Here is a 15,120-nt window from a genome sequence, read left to right as displayed (position 1 = left end):
AGGAGAATGGGGAATGCTGTGTCCCATGTGTACCTGCATATCTCCCCATAGGAGTAAGGTGGGAAGCTGTAGTCTGGTATCACTGAACTCAGAATTTGATGACACATCTTTTAGGAAAGTTGATTTTTAAATTCTGTGTTTGAAAATAGCACTTTTAGAAAGTGGCTATTTTCCTGCCCAACATTTCTGTGTGCCTCTGCCTGTTTGTGTATTGACTGTCTGGTTTGTGAGTGACAGGGGCTGGGGCAGCTGTAGGAGGCTGGGGGAGTCAGCCCTAGGCTAAATAGACCTATGTACATTTAGAGTGGTGGGAGGAGTTGCACCTGGGCCTGAGTAGGACTGTGCCTGCCTTCCACAATGCTGGCTCTACCACCTGATGGCTCTGGCCTCCCCTCACAAAGGAAGAAGACATGCCCTGGCAGAGGGCACCCAGAACTGGTTGGGACTGGATCCTAGACCCCACACACGAAGAACAAATACTTTTGGGATATAAAAGTAAGACCTAAGACCCCAGTAAAATTAGACTACTTCTGCAATCAAGAGGAATCCCTGCACAAGAAGATCAGCTGAAGAGACTGAGGAGGACTGTCCTTGCTGTGTGTTCTCGGACTGACCTGCAGTTTGCTGTTTTCACAAAAGGACTAGGGGGACTTTCCTGTGTGCTGTGTCCCCCCCACCTGCTTGAAGAAGGGACTTTGCTGTGTGCTGTGTCCAAAAGTCTCCAAGGGCCTGATGAGAGCTAGCCTCCTGTTTCAGGAAAACTCAGGGATATAAATGTTTTCCAAAGGATCATCTGCTCAGCGCTGGGTGCATGTATTTTCCACCCAGTGTGTGTTTTACAAGGAGTCTGAGAAGTCCTGTGCCTGCTTTGACCGCCGCTGTTCCAAGATCGGCAACATTGCCTGCCAGTATCTGTATGTGATCCTATTTCCCCCGAAACCTCATCAAGGCGCTGTGTGCGTTTGGCTGCACCTAGCGTGTGGCAGTTGTGAAGTTATCTATGCCTTCCAGCGCTCCAACATCCCTAGTTCGCCGTGTGCCTCTGTGGGCATGTGCCTGCTCGCAGCTGTGAGAGCCTCCATGCCCAGACACCGCCGCAGGTCTGAGTCACCAGCGAGATTGCTATCTGAAGCAAGGAGGAGCTGTGCCATGATCTGTGGTTGCAGGACATCGCCTAGCAACCAGGACGCACGTACGAGACCGCACGGTCTCAAAGGGAGCCGCCCAGCAGGACGCCATCGCCGGAAGGAGAGGGAGCAGGGCCACGATCGGGGGTTGCAGGATGTTGCCTAGCAACCGGGAGCTTCCCGCATCAATGACCCAAAGCCGAAAGGGAACGGTGGCTGCATTCAGGACAGGAAGAATTGGCCTTGCCGGGGAAAGTGCCACAACGGGAGAAGGACTCCCCTCGGAGGATCTCCCAGAGTGAGACCTACGTCAGAAGCCCACCTGCGCTCGAGTCCTGGAAAGGACCACCAATCAAGAACTGTCTAACCGAGTCACGAAGGCCGGCGGCACCTCCCACGACATAACCCCAGGTAACTGTTCCGAGCTGTGGTCGGAGCCTGCGCCTGAGGCTGTTGGCGGAGAGAGCGCTGTAGGCGAGCTGTGTTCAGCTTACAGGCGGGCTGTGTTCGGCTTACAGGTGGGTTGTTTTGCTGCGGGAGAAATGTGTTCACAAGCCCAAATTCCCCCCAGTGAATAATGGGGGTGGCATTGCATAAGCCCTACACACTGCGCATTGGAGGCTACACTCTGAATTCAGTGATTGAGCAAGTGTTCAGAGCAGAGGCTCTCATCAGTGCGGCCTGTACCAGTGCAGTAGAGAAGCCGCAGTACCAGGGTCCGCTCTAAGGAGCCTACTTGTGTCCATTATTTCGGGGGCATACTTTTTTGGGCAATTACTGCACGTGGAGCCTCCGCCAGTCGGGGATGGCCTGTTACTAACGAAAAGAGCTGTGCGGATGATAATAGAACTGTGTAGGGGCTAAAGACACCAGTACTGTTGCTATTTTAAGTGATTTGGCTTTGACAGCAGTAACCTACCAGTTTGTTATACTAAGGAAACCAATGTGAACATTTTTCAAGAAAGATTCTAAAGAAAGAATATTTATGTATGTTGAGATGTCGTTTTGATCTGACCTAAATTAGATAAAGATATTTATATTTTTATAAACAACCTGTGTGGTGCACATTTGTGGTGTTTCACTGTGTTACTGTGCGTGTTAGTGCAAATACTTTACACATTGCCTTGGGGATAAGTCTGTCTGCTCATGCTAAGCTACCAAGAGGGTGATCAGGGGTTATCATCAGTGTGTCCTTCCCCCTTACCCTGACTAGAGTGGTGGTTTCTGCCTGGCTTTGGCGCACGTCTCAGGCAACCAGAAATCCAATTTCTAACTGTTAGGGTTTGAAGCTAGATAAAAGTTTTCGTGCAGGACAGTTATGAATTTGAATTTTTTGTAGAAATTTTAAGGAGGACAGATTGGGTATCCAATACACTGAGTGTTCGAATTTTGTGGAAGTTTGTTTCTAAGGCAAGGCAAGATGTGAAAAATAGAAATAGTATATAATGCAGAAAATAAGGGATGACCCAATGCAGAGGCATCATGGGTCCACTTGAAAGTCAATTACATTAAAATGTGTCAATACAAGTTCTGAAAAATAAACTTGAAAAAAACGCACATACGATTTACCTAAAATATTAGTACAAAAACATATGGGTTTTGAAAGCTGATAAGTATGGTTTGAAATTACACCCATATTATACAAGAAGAAGAAGTCAGGAGCACAAATATAATTGATCATTAAGGATAGATGTTGGAGTAGTCAGGATGATGGTTGGAGAAAAACCACAAAGAGGGGGAACAAGTTTCATAGTGAGTATTTACCTAAAGGTGCGATCACTGGGCAACAATAGCAAGTCCGTGAACCCAGAGATGTACCACTCATGCTATCCCATGTGAGGGATCATACATAGTACCCAGTAGGATATTGACATCAAACATATTGTGACGTTCCAGGAGGGGAGGAATTTGTGTATGTAAGAAATTGGCAAGATTAACAATTAGTGGGAGATAATAGAGCAGTGAGGGGGTTTGTATAAATCTGGGGCATCATAAAATGTATTTTGCAGGACATTATAATCGGTGTACCAAGCAGATATTGAAGATGCCAATGTGCTAGATAAACATGAATGGTAAATGAATTAAAAACACATCAAGGATTACCTTAAGAACTGTGTAGGAACTAGTAAAGTCATTGAAGCCGTGCTTGTGGTATTGTACTGAATTTATAAGTAAAGTAGGTTCTCATCCAAAGTAAGAGCTGAAAGAGTAAAAATATAGATAAATGGCACATAAGGAGAAGCACAAGCGGACATAACAGTAGTACCTGCAAGCAGACGGAAATGGGTTTAATGCATATGGGATTGTACGTAGGGGGGAAGAGAAGACAACTCTCAAATAGTCAAAGAAATGGAAGACTGATAAAAGGAAAACAACGCAGCTTACCTTGAAACTCAGAACATTGGCACTTGGTGTAATGAAGTGTAGACAACGGACTTAAAAGGGGGATAGAAATGTGGTTAGATGCTTATAGTTGGCGTGTGAAGCTAACATGTAAAGTGGGAAAAAGGGTTAATGACAGTATGAAATGGGGTCCGCAACACTACCTAAGAACATTGCCTGACCTGAATAAGATCATACTTTGCTGGGAGCTGGTTTCACTGGTTTCCTGCAGCAGCCTGCTCCGCTACCTGACCTCCCAACATCCCTTGGCCTCCTGGAAGCCGGGCAGGGCAGTCAGGGTAGCAGTGGAGTCCAGGACTTGCCCCAAGGGGACCAGCAAATCTAGCCTTAGAGAGATCCCCTAATCCCCTGGTCAACTGAAAGCAGGGTTTTCAGTCCATCAGGGGGCTTGACTGTAGTAGAGTAGGGTCTGCTTCCTATGGTCACCCCCACTTTTTGCTGTAATTCTCTGTTGTTTTTTTACTTTAGTGAGGCTGTGGGCCTGGCAATCAGACCCACAGCCCAGCTGTTCTCTCCCTAAATTGATACCATGTACTTTAGGTGCATACCATATTGGTTACTGGGTCACTCTTGTGAGCCCCTGTATAGTGTACCATAGGTACCCAGGGCATAGGTGCACCTTAGGCCTACCAGGGGCTGCAGCATGTATTGTGCCACCCTTGGTCTGCCTTCCAAACTGACAACACAGGTCTGTTCACAAGGCCTGGGTAAGGTGGTGTAATTACCCCTTACTAGGAGATAGTATACCTATACCCATATATACATATAGACATATATACACCTATAAGTCACTCTTATGGCAGGCCTTGACAATCCTGGAGGCAGAAAGCTTTGTTTTATGTGAGAGGGTGCCCTAGCATGAGCTGAGCCCCTCTGCAGCTTTCGGAACCATCTCCTTATAGCTGTTCTATGATATAGCCATACCATATACTCAAGTGCATTATAATCCTCGCTGTTAATGTTAACTTTAGTTTGGCTTTATCAAAACATGTTGTGTAAGGTGTCAAACACTTTGGAATACAACCAACCCACCAGTCCTGGTGGCGGGGTAGCATTCCACCCTTCTAGAGGGAGAAGACATGTAGTTACTGGTTTACCCGGTTAAAGTTAAACAGAGCCTCAGCATCACAAAATGGATGCTGCTGCCACAGACAGGAGTCTGACCTCCTGTTGCTGGACGAAACTCCATCAGGGGAGGCCTGGACAATAGGTTTCCTGTCCAGGGAGGTGCTAGCACCTCCCCACACAGAGGGCTGCATCAGCACATGCTTTTCCAGACACTGCCTGGGGCACACAAGGTGCTCCATGCATAGCCCTGTTCAAACCAGTTGCTGGGGCACTCAGCCTCAGCTCTGGTGTGAAACTGGACAAAGGGAAGGGGGTGTAACACCCCCCTGCCCAGGTCCACCCATAGGAGGAACCTAGCCAGGTAGTCCAGCCCGCAACCTTAGTATTAGTATAGGAGCTGTGTCCCTAGGACTTTAGATTACCCTGGACGAATCTTTGAAAGACATATCCTGGACCTTCAACATTCCATTTTGACTGGAAGACGGAAGACATCTCCCTTGTGGTCAAGGAGTTACCACCCTGTTCAAACAGGCACCAACAGCAACTTTGCCTGTCTGCATTTTCGAGGCTCCCGCCGGATTCCGAAGAATCTCAACACAGGACATAACCTTCCAGACATATGTGACCCTTACCCACATCCACAGCAAAGCTGAGACATGTGGCGGACATGAGAAACATGGGACGGAACTCCTGGACATCCTGCATTTTGCAAGCTGCACTCCTTCAATGAGGTATCTCGATGTTGTGCTTTGGGGTGCTTGAAGCCCCAGCCCGAGCACCATTTGCACCAAAGCCCAGGCCCCCACACTCCGCAAGTGTTCTGTGGGCCCCACTTTTGTATTTGAGCTTGATGCGTCTTCCCGGTTCCTAGTCTGTTGGCTAGTTAGCTCCCCGAAGACTCCATTTTAAAACTAACTCACTTTCATGGTTGCTTTAGGCTTGCTCCTGCTTTCCTGCAAAGAAGAAGTGCCACAGACCTTGCTGGTCTGCAACAGAGCTAATCTCATTCTCAACATCCTGCGTGGGTTGCAGTTGCCAAGGCTTGTCGGGTCCTATCCGGATACCAACACTGCAGTCAACTAAATCCATTGTGGGCCAGCTCGAATCCAGCACCTGGTCATTGTCAATGCCTCCTGGACCTCATGGCTGTAGAGACAAGTTTGACTACTTCACCTAAAATTACCCGACATCGCCTGGTTCCTTCCTGGTCACTGGCTAGTGACCCAGACTCTGTCCCTTCTGCTTTCTGGTTCTTCAGATCTTCGATCCACTCTTGGATCCACCCGGACACTTTTCCTCTAGTCCCCTGCAGCACTTCTTTGCAGCTCTCCATAGAAAACGACGACGAAACCTGACACGAAAAGACACCTATGCATCCGGCTACCCTGGGTGAGGTAACACGAGTACTCCGGTTCTCCCGTGGGTCTTTACTCTCGAAGTGTCCTAGTTTAAAAGGGTTCCATCCTAGTCCATCTGGAAGTGTCCTTAAATTGTATAATTGTAGCCTTTACGTTTCCCATAGAAAGTCAATGGTAACCCGCGCCTGTGTTTAAACACTGCACGCGTCTCCCGTGGGCCTGCTCCTTCCTAACCTTTGGTTGTTTAGAGTAGCCACAGCGATTCCACAGGCCCCAGGCCTGCTTTCTAATTCTCTCGTGGTTCTTATACCACTTCTTTAGTATATGGTTTGTGAGGCCCCTAGGGCATAATGTACACTGTGCAACTTATTGTATATTAATTGTGTGACTTGTATAGTATTTTTACCTCTGACCTCATAAAGAATGCAGAGGGATTGTGTTTAGATTAAATACATATATATTTGATATATACCTTGTGTGGTGTCCTTTCATTTGGTATTCAAGGAATTATAATTGGTAAAACAACTTGCTTAACTCGCCTACTGAAGTCTTAGCCTGATGACTGCTGGTTCATGCTAACGCTAGGATAGCTTTCTATAAGGTTGACTGGACAACCGTTATCAATAAGGGTCGATTAGACTGGTTGTGGTATCGCCCTCTCCTACACCCCCGGCGGCTCTGCGTGTGATGGTGCTGCTCGCGGTGACATCACTTAGAATGTCACCGCGACCAGCGTTCCAAGGCGAGCGCCGGGGACAAGCTGAGGCGAGAGAGATTCGAGAGGCTGTGGCTGAGGTCACGGAGTTTGGTATCTTTAAATAAACACTTCCGTTGTTATTCACCGCTTTGAGTCTATGTTGATGTTTTGGTGAACTTCACACTGGCGACGAGGGTTAAAGCCTCTTGTGACCTCAACACGCCCAGAAGAACACAGCCGTCCGAAGTAAAGGAAAAAGAAGCACAGCTGAACTTTCTAAACCCGGCCGGCTGGCTGGGAAAGGTATCGGGTTACGGTGATACTGACTGTAGCCTGAAGAGCTGACAGAAGCAAGAAGCAGCTGAAGATAGGGAGGCGTTGTCGACTCGGAGCAAGGCAGAGGGATTGTAGGTGGCCGGGGAAGAACGTGTGAAGTCTCCTTCTGACTGGAGGTGAGGTACGCCTGCTTGCTGACCCTGCGCGCTGCCCCCAGACCTTCGGCCCACGTTGTGTGTGTGGCGAGCCTCGACATCGGCAGCTTAAAAGGTGAAGCAACCTTCCTGCTTTGTCGGAGCCTGCCAGCGGCCAAATTAAAGCACCACCGGATCAGAGACTGAATGCGAGAGCCAGGCACGTAAGCTTCAGCCCTCCATCTAAGACTTTCACCGCGCGCCCCCTTTTATTTTATTATTAACAGCAACAGGGCAGCGTTGTGTGTTGACGCCTCACAGGTGTTGTAAAGCCTGACTTCACTGGGTGAATCCTCCCTCTTCAGAGACCTCTGCGATAGTGGCGCGTGACTCTTTGCGCCTCTTTAGTGAAAGTGTACACAGAGCAGCGTTTGAAGAGAGTATTAACGGGGTTGGAACGCAGAATTTCCTACCACATTTTGATGAGGAAGCAAAGCGTTTTGGGCTGCTGAAAGACGTGAACTTGCCAGCGCTGCGAGGAAATAAGGAGCGCGACGTAGGAGGAGAAAAGAGCTTAGGAGCACAGCGGGACAGAGCCTCTGATTCAGATAACCCAAGCCACATTCCTAAATGACTGGGTGTTTAAGTGACAGCACGGCGTGGGAAGTGGCAAAGCATTAGGAAGTACAACTTGGTGTGGTGGCACGTTTTAGAGCACAACAGTGGGACAACTTTGAATGTGCACGGGCCTCGTGCTGAATAGTACTCATCTTATGCGCTGAATAGTTCCAACTTTGTGTTTTCCATCTTCATCTCTGTGTGGTTAAAGTCAGGCCACACTAGATTTTGGGTGTAGCGTAGTGGTGTGCATCACAGGAAACTGACAATATAACCAGCGTTGTTCCATGGTTAAGACTTCTGCATCCCTCCCCCAAAAAGTTTTTTCTCCTTCACTCTCATCATTAAGTATTGTGCAAGCATTATTATTATTATTATTGGACATTTATTAAGCGCCTGGTTACGCCACTGGCGTGTCCCCGCGCTATGACAAGTGGAGTGACTGTCCCCCTCTTCCCAACCAAGCTATCTACTGAAAAAGATGTGTTTTGAGTTTTTTCCTAAACTGGATTTCGGAGGGTTCAAGCCGAAGTTCCAGTGGCAGATTATTCTAGCACTTGGGAGCAAGGTATCTGAAGGATCTGCCTCCCATACGAGCTTTAGATATTCTTGGAACTTTTAACAGCCCGGTCTGCGAGGACTGGAGACTGCGTGTAGGCTCGTAATAGGCTGCCAGGCTCTGGAGCGGAAGAGGTGCCTTGCCGTTCAGAATACGATGGCAAGTGGCAAGGGCCTTAAACTTCACTCTCCTCTCGATGGGGAGCCAATGGAGCGCTCGCAAAGCTGGCTTGGCAGATGACCTCCTGGGGAGTCTGAGGACCAACCGCGCTGCCGCGTTTTGAAGAACCTGCAGGCGGCCAATGACCCTGCCTGTGGCCCCCAAATAGAGCAGATTCCCATAATCAAGTCGGGAGGTGACCAAGGCATGCACCAGCGTCTGACGAGCAGAGATGGGAAGCAGGTCTAAGACTTTCCTGAGGGCTCTCAGAACACTGAAGCATACCCCCGCCACCCGACCGACATGTGGGCCAAAGGTGAGGTCCTTATCGAGCCACACGCCCAGATTCCTGGCCTCACGGCAGGGAGCGGGGACTTCCCCCAAACAAGGTGGCCACCACGCCGACGACCACGCCGACGGTGCACCCCCCACCACGAGCACCTCGGTCTTGCTCCCGTTCAACTTTAAACAGTTGGCAGACATCCAGGCAGCAAGGTCTTTCATGCAGTTCCTGAAGATGTCTGCCGCAAGACCGGGCGCGCGCGATAGGGAGATGACCAACTGCGTGTCATCGGCGTAGGACACCAGGCGGAGGCCATGACCCTCCACAATAGCCGCCAGGGGGGAGACGTAGATGTTGAATAGAGTTGGGCTCAGGGACGAACCCTGAGGTACGCCCTGGCCCAGCTCAATCTCCCTGGAATAGCACTCACCCAGTCTGACTTGAAAGCACCTCTCAGAGAGGAAGGACTTGATCCAACCAAGCGCAGCTCCTGTCACCCCACCTCCATTCAGACACTGTAGCAAGGTGGAATGTGCTACAGTGTCGAATGCTGCGCTTAAGTCAAGAAGGATCAGTGCCATCGTCTGGCCCTCGTCTACTCCCTGTCTGAGTGCTTCTACCGCCACGAGGAGAGCAGACTCCGTCGAATGACGGGGACGGAAGCCAAATTGCGAGTCGTGGAGTAGCGAAGCCGTCTCCACGAACTGCATGAGCTGTATGTTGGCTATTTTTTCCGCCACCTTCGCCATGTAGGGAAGGAGGGAAATAGGACGGAGGTTATCCAGCTTTTCAAAGCTAACGTTGGCCTTTTTTTGCAGGGGAAGTACCACCGCCTGTTTCCAGGCCTTCGGGACCACCTGAGACTCAAAGGAGGTATCCAGCAGCTGACGCACATAAGGCTCTAGCACTGACAAGCTGTCCTTGAGCCGGCTGGGGGTGGTCGGATCTCTGGGGGAACCGGATTTGATGGATCCACAAATGCGGAGAAGCTCCGTAGTGGAAGGAGTGACGAACATGGTTAGCCGATGTTCCCCTTCCCTTCTTGGGAGTTCCAAAGGGCCAAGGCCGCTGTCAGTCCTCTGGGGGAAGGAGTTGTATATGTTGGAGACCTTGGTTGCAAAGTACTCCGCAATACGATTACAACCCTCCGTGGTACAAAGTTTCTTCTCTCCGTCTACTCCTGTTTATTGTCACTGTGGGAATTTGAAGTATTGAATGTATACTTATCATAGTGGATTCTAACTTACTGTATTCTAAGTGTCATAGTATCTGTTGTGGGTGTAGTTCTCACTGAAGGCAGCTAGCTACACGGTGGATAGGTGCATGTTTGAAGGGAAAAGTTTCTTCCTGCATATTGTGAAGTAAGCATGCAAAGTGTGACCCCTCCACCCTTTTTCTTAACCAACACAGGCGATCCCACCATCCTGTGGAAAAAATGGAAAAAAGTGTTCCTTAATTACGCTACTGTGTGTGGGCCCAACCTAGGACTAGAAAGGAAGGTTGCTTTGCTGGCCTATTATTTGGGCGCAGAGGGAGAGGAAGTCCTGGACCATCTCCCGGATTTAGGGGCACAGGAGGCAAGAGGTCTAAATGAATTTGAAGTTAGTCTAAAGAAGTTAGATTTGCACTACCTCCCCAAGACCAGCACAATCATGGAGAGGTACCACTTTGGCAAGAGGGCACAGAAGGATGGGGAGTCCATTGAAGATTTTGTGTCTGAGTTGAGGAAGTTAGCTGCAACGTGCAAGTTTGGAGGAGCGAGCGAGGAGAGAATTAGGGACCAGTTTGTCTTAACTTGCAGGATGGAGCGAGTGCGTGAGGAGCTATGGCTTAAAGATGACCCGCCGTTGAGAGAAGTTCTCATCATAGCCAAGCAGGTAGAACACATGTTACAGTGCGTCAAGGAGATTAAGCAAGATGCAGGGGAGAAGAAGAACGATGACAAGGCCAATGTCAGTGAGGTGGTGTCTGAATGCGAGACTGTGTCTGTAGTAAAAGGTCAGAAGGCTGTGGGCAAGGAACAGAAGGAAGGCAGGCCAGGAGGATCATTCAAAGGTACCTGTTACAGGTGTGGCAAACAAGGGCACCTAGCCAACGACAAGGAGTGTCCCGCCCTCAGATTCACATGTAACAAGTGTGGAAAGAAAGGCCATTTCAAGCAATATTGCAAGAGTGGGCAGGGGGCCGGTAGACAGAGTAGAGACAGAACGAATGTGGTGAGCGACGAGTTTGTTGTGCAAGTACAGGAGTTGAAGGCGCTTGGTCCCAGAAACCCCATGTGTGCAGAAGTTACAGCACAGGTTGATGAAGATCAAGTTGATAGTCCCAAAGACACCATAAAAGTAGGGGAGGTTGACCTTGAAGCATTGTTTGACTCCTGTTCTAGAATAACAATTATCAATGCCAAAGAGTTCTCACGTGTGTCTAAAGGAAAGATAATCTTGAAGAGTTTGGATCTGAGGCCAGGAGGGTATGCGGGGCGCCCCATCTCCATGAAGGGATACTTTCTGAGTAAAGTTGAGTACAGAAATAGGACTACTGTGTCTAAAGTATATGTATCCACGGTAGGGGACAACATTTTGGGGTGGCGAGCTCAGAAGGGTTTGGGTGTGTATCTCAATCCCAACAGCAATCCCCAGATTTTGATACAGGAGATACAAGAATGTGAGACTGACATCACTAAAGAATTTGAAGAGGTGTTTAGGGAAGGGCTTGGGTGTTTGAAGAATTACAGTCACAAAATAAAACTGAAGGTGAATGCCAAGCCCGTCGTGGCAAAAGTTAGAAGACTCCCCGTAGCCATTCAGGAGGAGGTCAGATCCGAATTGGAGAAACTGCGTAAGGCTGGGGTCATCGAACCTGTGGAAGCGACCGAATGGTTGGCGCCCATCGTGGCAGCGAAGAAGAAGGATGGGTCAGTCCGACTCTGCATTGATTTAAGGGCACTCAATAAAGAGGTCGTCGTTGACCGATACCCCCTGCCGAACATCAACCAAATGATGAGCATGCTAGAGGGCGCCAAAGTATTATCCACTCTCGATCTCGCCTCGGCCTATTTCCAGATAAAACTTCACGAGGAGTCTCAGGAACTCACTGCTTTTGTGACACCCATGGGCGCTTACAAGTTCAAAAGGATGCCTTTCGGCTTAGTCTCGGCGGCCGCCGTGTTCCAAAAAATCATGGGCAACATCCTGAAAGGCATCCCAGGCGTCATGTGTTACCAGGATGACGTGCTTGTTTTTGCGAAGAACCAAGTTGAGCATGATGAGAGACTGAGATGTGTGTTGAGGAGGTTTTTGTCCCAAGGCCTTACCGTAAAGAAGAACAAATGTGTTTTTAGCTGTGCTGAGTTGGATTTCCTGGGTCACAAGATAACGACAGAAGGCATACGTCCCAAGGCTGAACTGCAAAACACCATCATGAATCTATCACCCCCCAAAAGCAAAGACGAGATCAAATCATTCATGGGGATGTTAGAGTTCTATGGAAAGTTCATAAGAAACTTGGCAGGCAGGACTTACGCCAGAAGGCTGTTGCTAAAAAAGGAAAACGAATTCAAATGGAGCCAGGAATGCCAGAGCGAGTTCGAGGATGTAAGGAGAGCTCTTGCAGAAGCCCCTAGCTTGAAGTCATACCTGCCCAGCCGAGCAACGATTCTCACCACTGATGCAAGTGCAAAAGGGTTGGGAGCTGTCCTCACCCAGAAAGGTGTGGAAGGAGAAGAAACCGTAGCCTTTGCATCAAGGTCACTCTAGAAGTCTGAGAACAACTACTCAGTCATTGAAAAAGAGGCATTGGCGGTATCGTGGGCTGTAGGAAAATTCAGAGACTTCCTGTGGGGTACGCAGTTCACCCTCCGAACCGACCACAAACCGTTGGTAGAGGTGTTCAGCAAAAAGGGTTTGGATGCCATCTCCAGCAGGATAAGGCGTTGGGTGGTCAGTCTCCAGGAGTACACTTTCAACGTCGAGTACGTCCCAGGAACGCAAAACCTTGCAGCTGACTGCTTGTCCAGACTCGTCAGTGGAGTAGAAACAAGTGAAATGCGAGAAAAAACGGATGAAGAAGAAGAAGGATACATGGTTGAGAATGTTTGTACCATCCAGAAAGTGTTGGGTGAAGAAACGTGGAGAAAGGCACAGGAAGAGGACAAGATTATGGAGGAAATTTGCAGAAGAGTGAGGGATGGATGGAAGAATGGTGACAAACGAAATGAAGACCTACGGCCTTTCCTGGCCGTTAAGGACGAGTTAAGCATTGTTGACGGATGCCTGTTCGGGGGAACAAGGCTCGTGCCACCAGCAACTGTGAGAGACAACCTGGTCGAGATAGCTCACGAAGGGCACTTGGGTATCACCAAAACCAAGCAAAGACTCAGGGAGAGCTATTGGTGGCCGAACATGGACCTGGTCACCGAAAGGAGAATCAGGGAGTGCATCCCGTGCTGCAATAGCGACAAGGTCCTAAAGCAACAGACACCACCCATGGTGTGTAGGCCGCTCCCGTCAGGACCATGGGACGAGCTGGCTTTAGACATCGTGGGCCCGATGTCCGGGGAACTGCGGACCCCTTACATCTTGGTGCTCGTAGATTTGTATTCTCGGTGGCCAGAGATAAAACTCGTCAGTGAAGTCACGACTAAGACGGTCATCGGATTCTTACAGGAGGTGTTCATCCGAGAGGGGCTCCCCAGCAACATCCTCACTGACAACGGAGTGCAACTATGCTCGAAAGAGATGGAAGACTTCCTAGAAGAAAGAGGCATCAGACACAAGCGATGCGCATTATACCACCCAGAGACTAATGGCATGGTCGAACGTGTTAACAAAACCATCAAGGAGAGCATCCAGCTGGCCAAAGCCAGTGGCATAAGTTGGAAAGAAGAGGTGTGGAGGCGTTTGGAAGCATACAGGTTCACGCCGCATCAGACGACGGGCGTCACCCCGTTCGAATTGCTCCGCGCAAGAACACACAACACTAAGCTTACCCCGGGGTGGATGGAATGGCACAAGGGGTGGTCGGACAGAACCAAAGAAAAGGATGGTCTGAAGAAACATGAACAAGCCATGAAAGTGAGGAAAGAAGGTTATGACCAACGCAAGGCCACGCAGGAGGTTGAGTTCAAAGTAGGTGACAATATCAAAATCAAAGCTCCCACAGGGAAGGCAAGCTGGTCAGAGTACAGCAGTCCCACAAAAGTCACAAAACTTTTCAAGAATGCAGTCAAAACTCAAGAAGGGAAAATATGGAACCTAGGGAGGGTGGTAAAGTACCACCCTCCAGTAGAAGTCGCTGGAGGTGCAAGGGAGGGGGAGAGTGGTCCTAGACTGGATAGTAGTTTCACCATCAGGAGACCGTCAGGTGTCTCTCACCCGGGCCACAGGCCCAACAGGAGAGTGACCAGACCTCCCAGGCACTTTGACCAATATGTAATGATGTAACTATTGCCATTTCTGCCTTATGTAAGTTTTTTCCCTTTCCCTGTTTCCTGCTCATTGTTCCATCTAATGTTTTCTATTCCTGCAGGGAAGGGGGATGTGTGGTATCGCCCTCTCCTACACCCCCGGCGGCTCTGCGTGTGATGGTGCTGCTCGCGGTGACATCACTTAGAATGTCACCGCGACCAGCGTTCCAAGGCGAGCGCCGGGGACAAGCTGAGGCGAGAGAGATTCGAGAGGCTGTGGCTGAGGTCACGGAGTTTGGTATCTTTAAATAAACACTTCCGTTGTTATTCACTGCTTTGAGTCTATGTTGATGTTTTGGTGAACTTCACACTGGTGCAAGGTGACCACTAGAACTAGTGGACATCATATGCCAGGCTCACTTCTCACATTGGTGTGCAGTGGATGGGATAAGAGCATGCATTGTTTTACCAAATAATCTTGAGATATCATCTGAAAGATCAAAGTACCTGTAAAGACATATAAATCAAGTCTTATATATATAAGTTCTACTCAACTTAGCACACCCTATCTACAACTCCTAGAGAGGTTCTAGTAGGAAAACAAGTAGTGTAGGTAGGTGCACACACCACACCACACTAGCCATGTGTAAAGAAGTAAGATTATTCAGATATGCAGGTAAGTTGAAGAATATTTATTGTTGCAACAGGAAAGACACAGCACGTCTGACAGCAACCGTAAAACAGCCCAACTGTCAGCCTTGGAATCTAGAACATAACATGTAAGATGCAAGGGCATCAATACATACATTCTATGTTCCAGACAATACATACAGTGGACGTAAAATATGGGGCAATGAAACCAATACAATAATGTAACACACCTTACCCCTAATACAAAACAGGAAAGATCAACATAGATATCTCCCAGGTAGTTTTTTAGGTCGAACATTACTTTTAACTCTGGAAGCTATGGATTGAGCAAGAGGAACAAACTTGTCATGAACATTCTCACGCTTGTGGAAATTGTTTGAAAT

Source organism: Lissotriton vulgaris, chromosome 4_1, assembly GCF_964263255.1.
Source record: "Lissotriton vulgaris chromosome 4_1, aLisVul1.2, whole genome shotgun sequence".
NCBI lineage: Eukaryota > Metazoa > Chordata > Amphibia > Caudata > Salamandridae > Lissotriton > Lissotriton vulgaris.
This window is presented reverse-complemented; position numbering follows the sequence as displayed.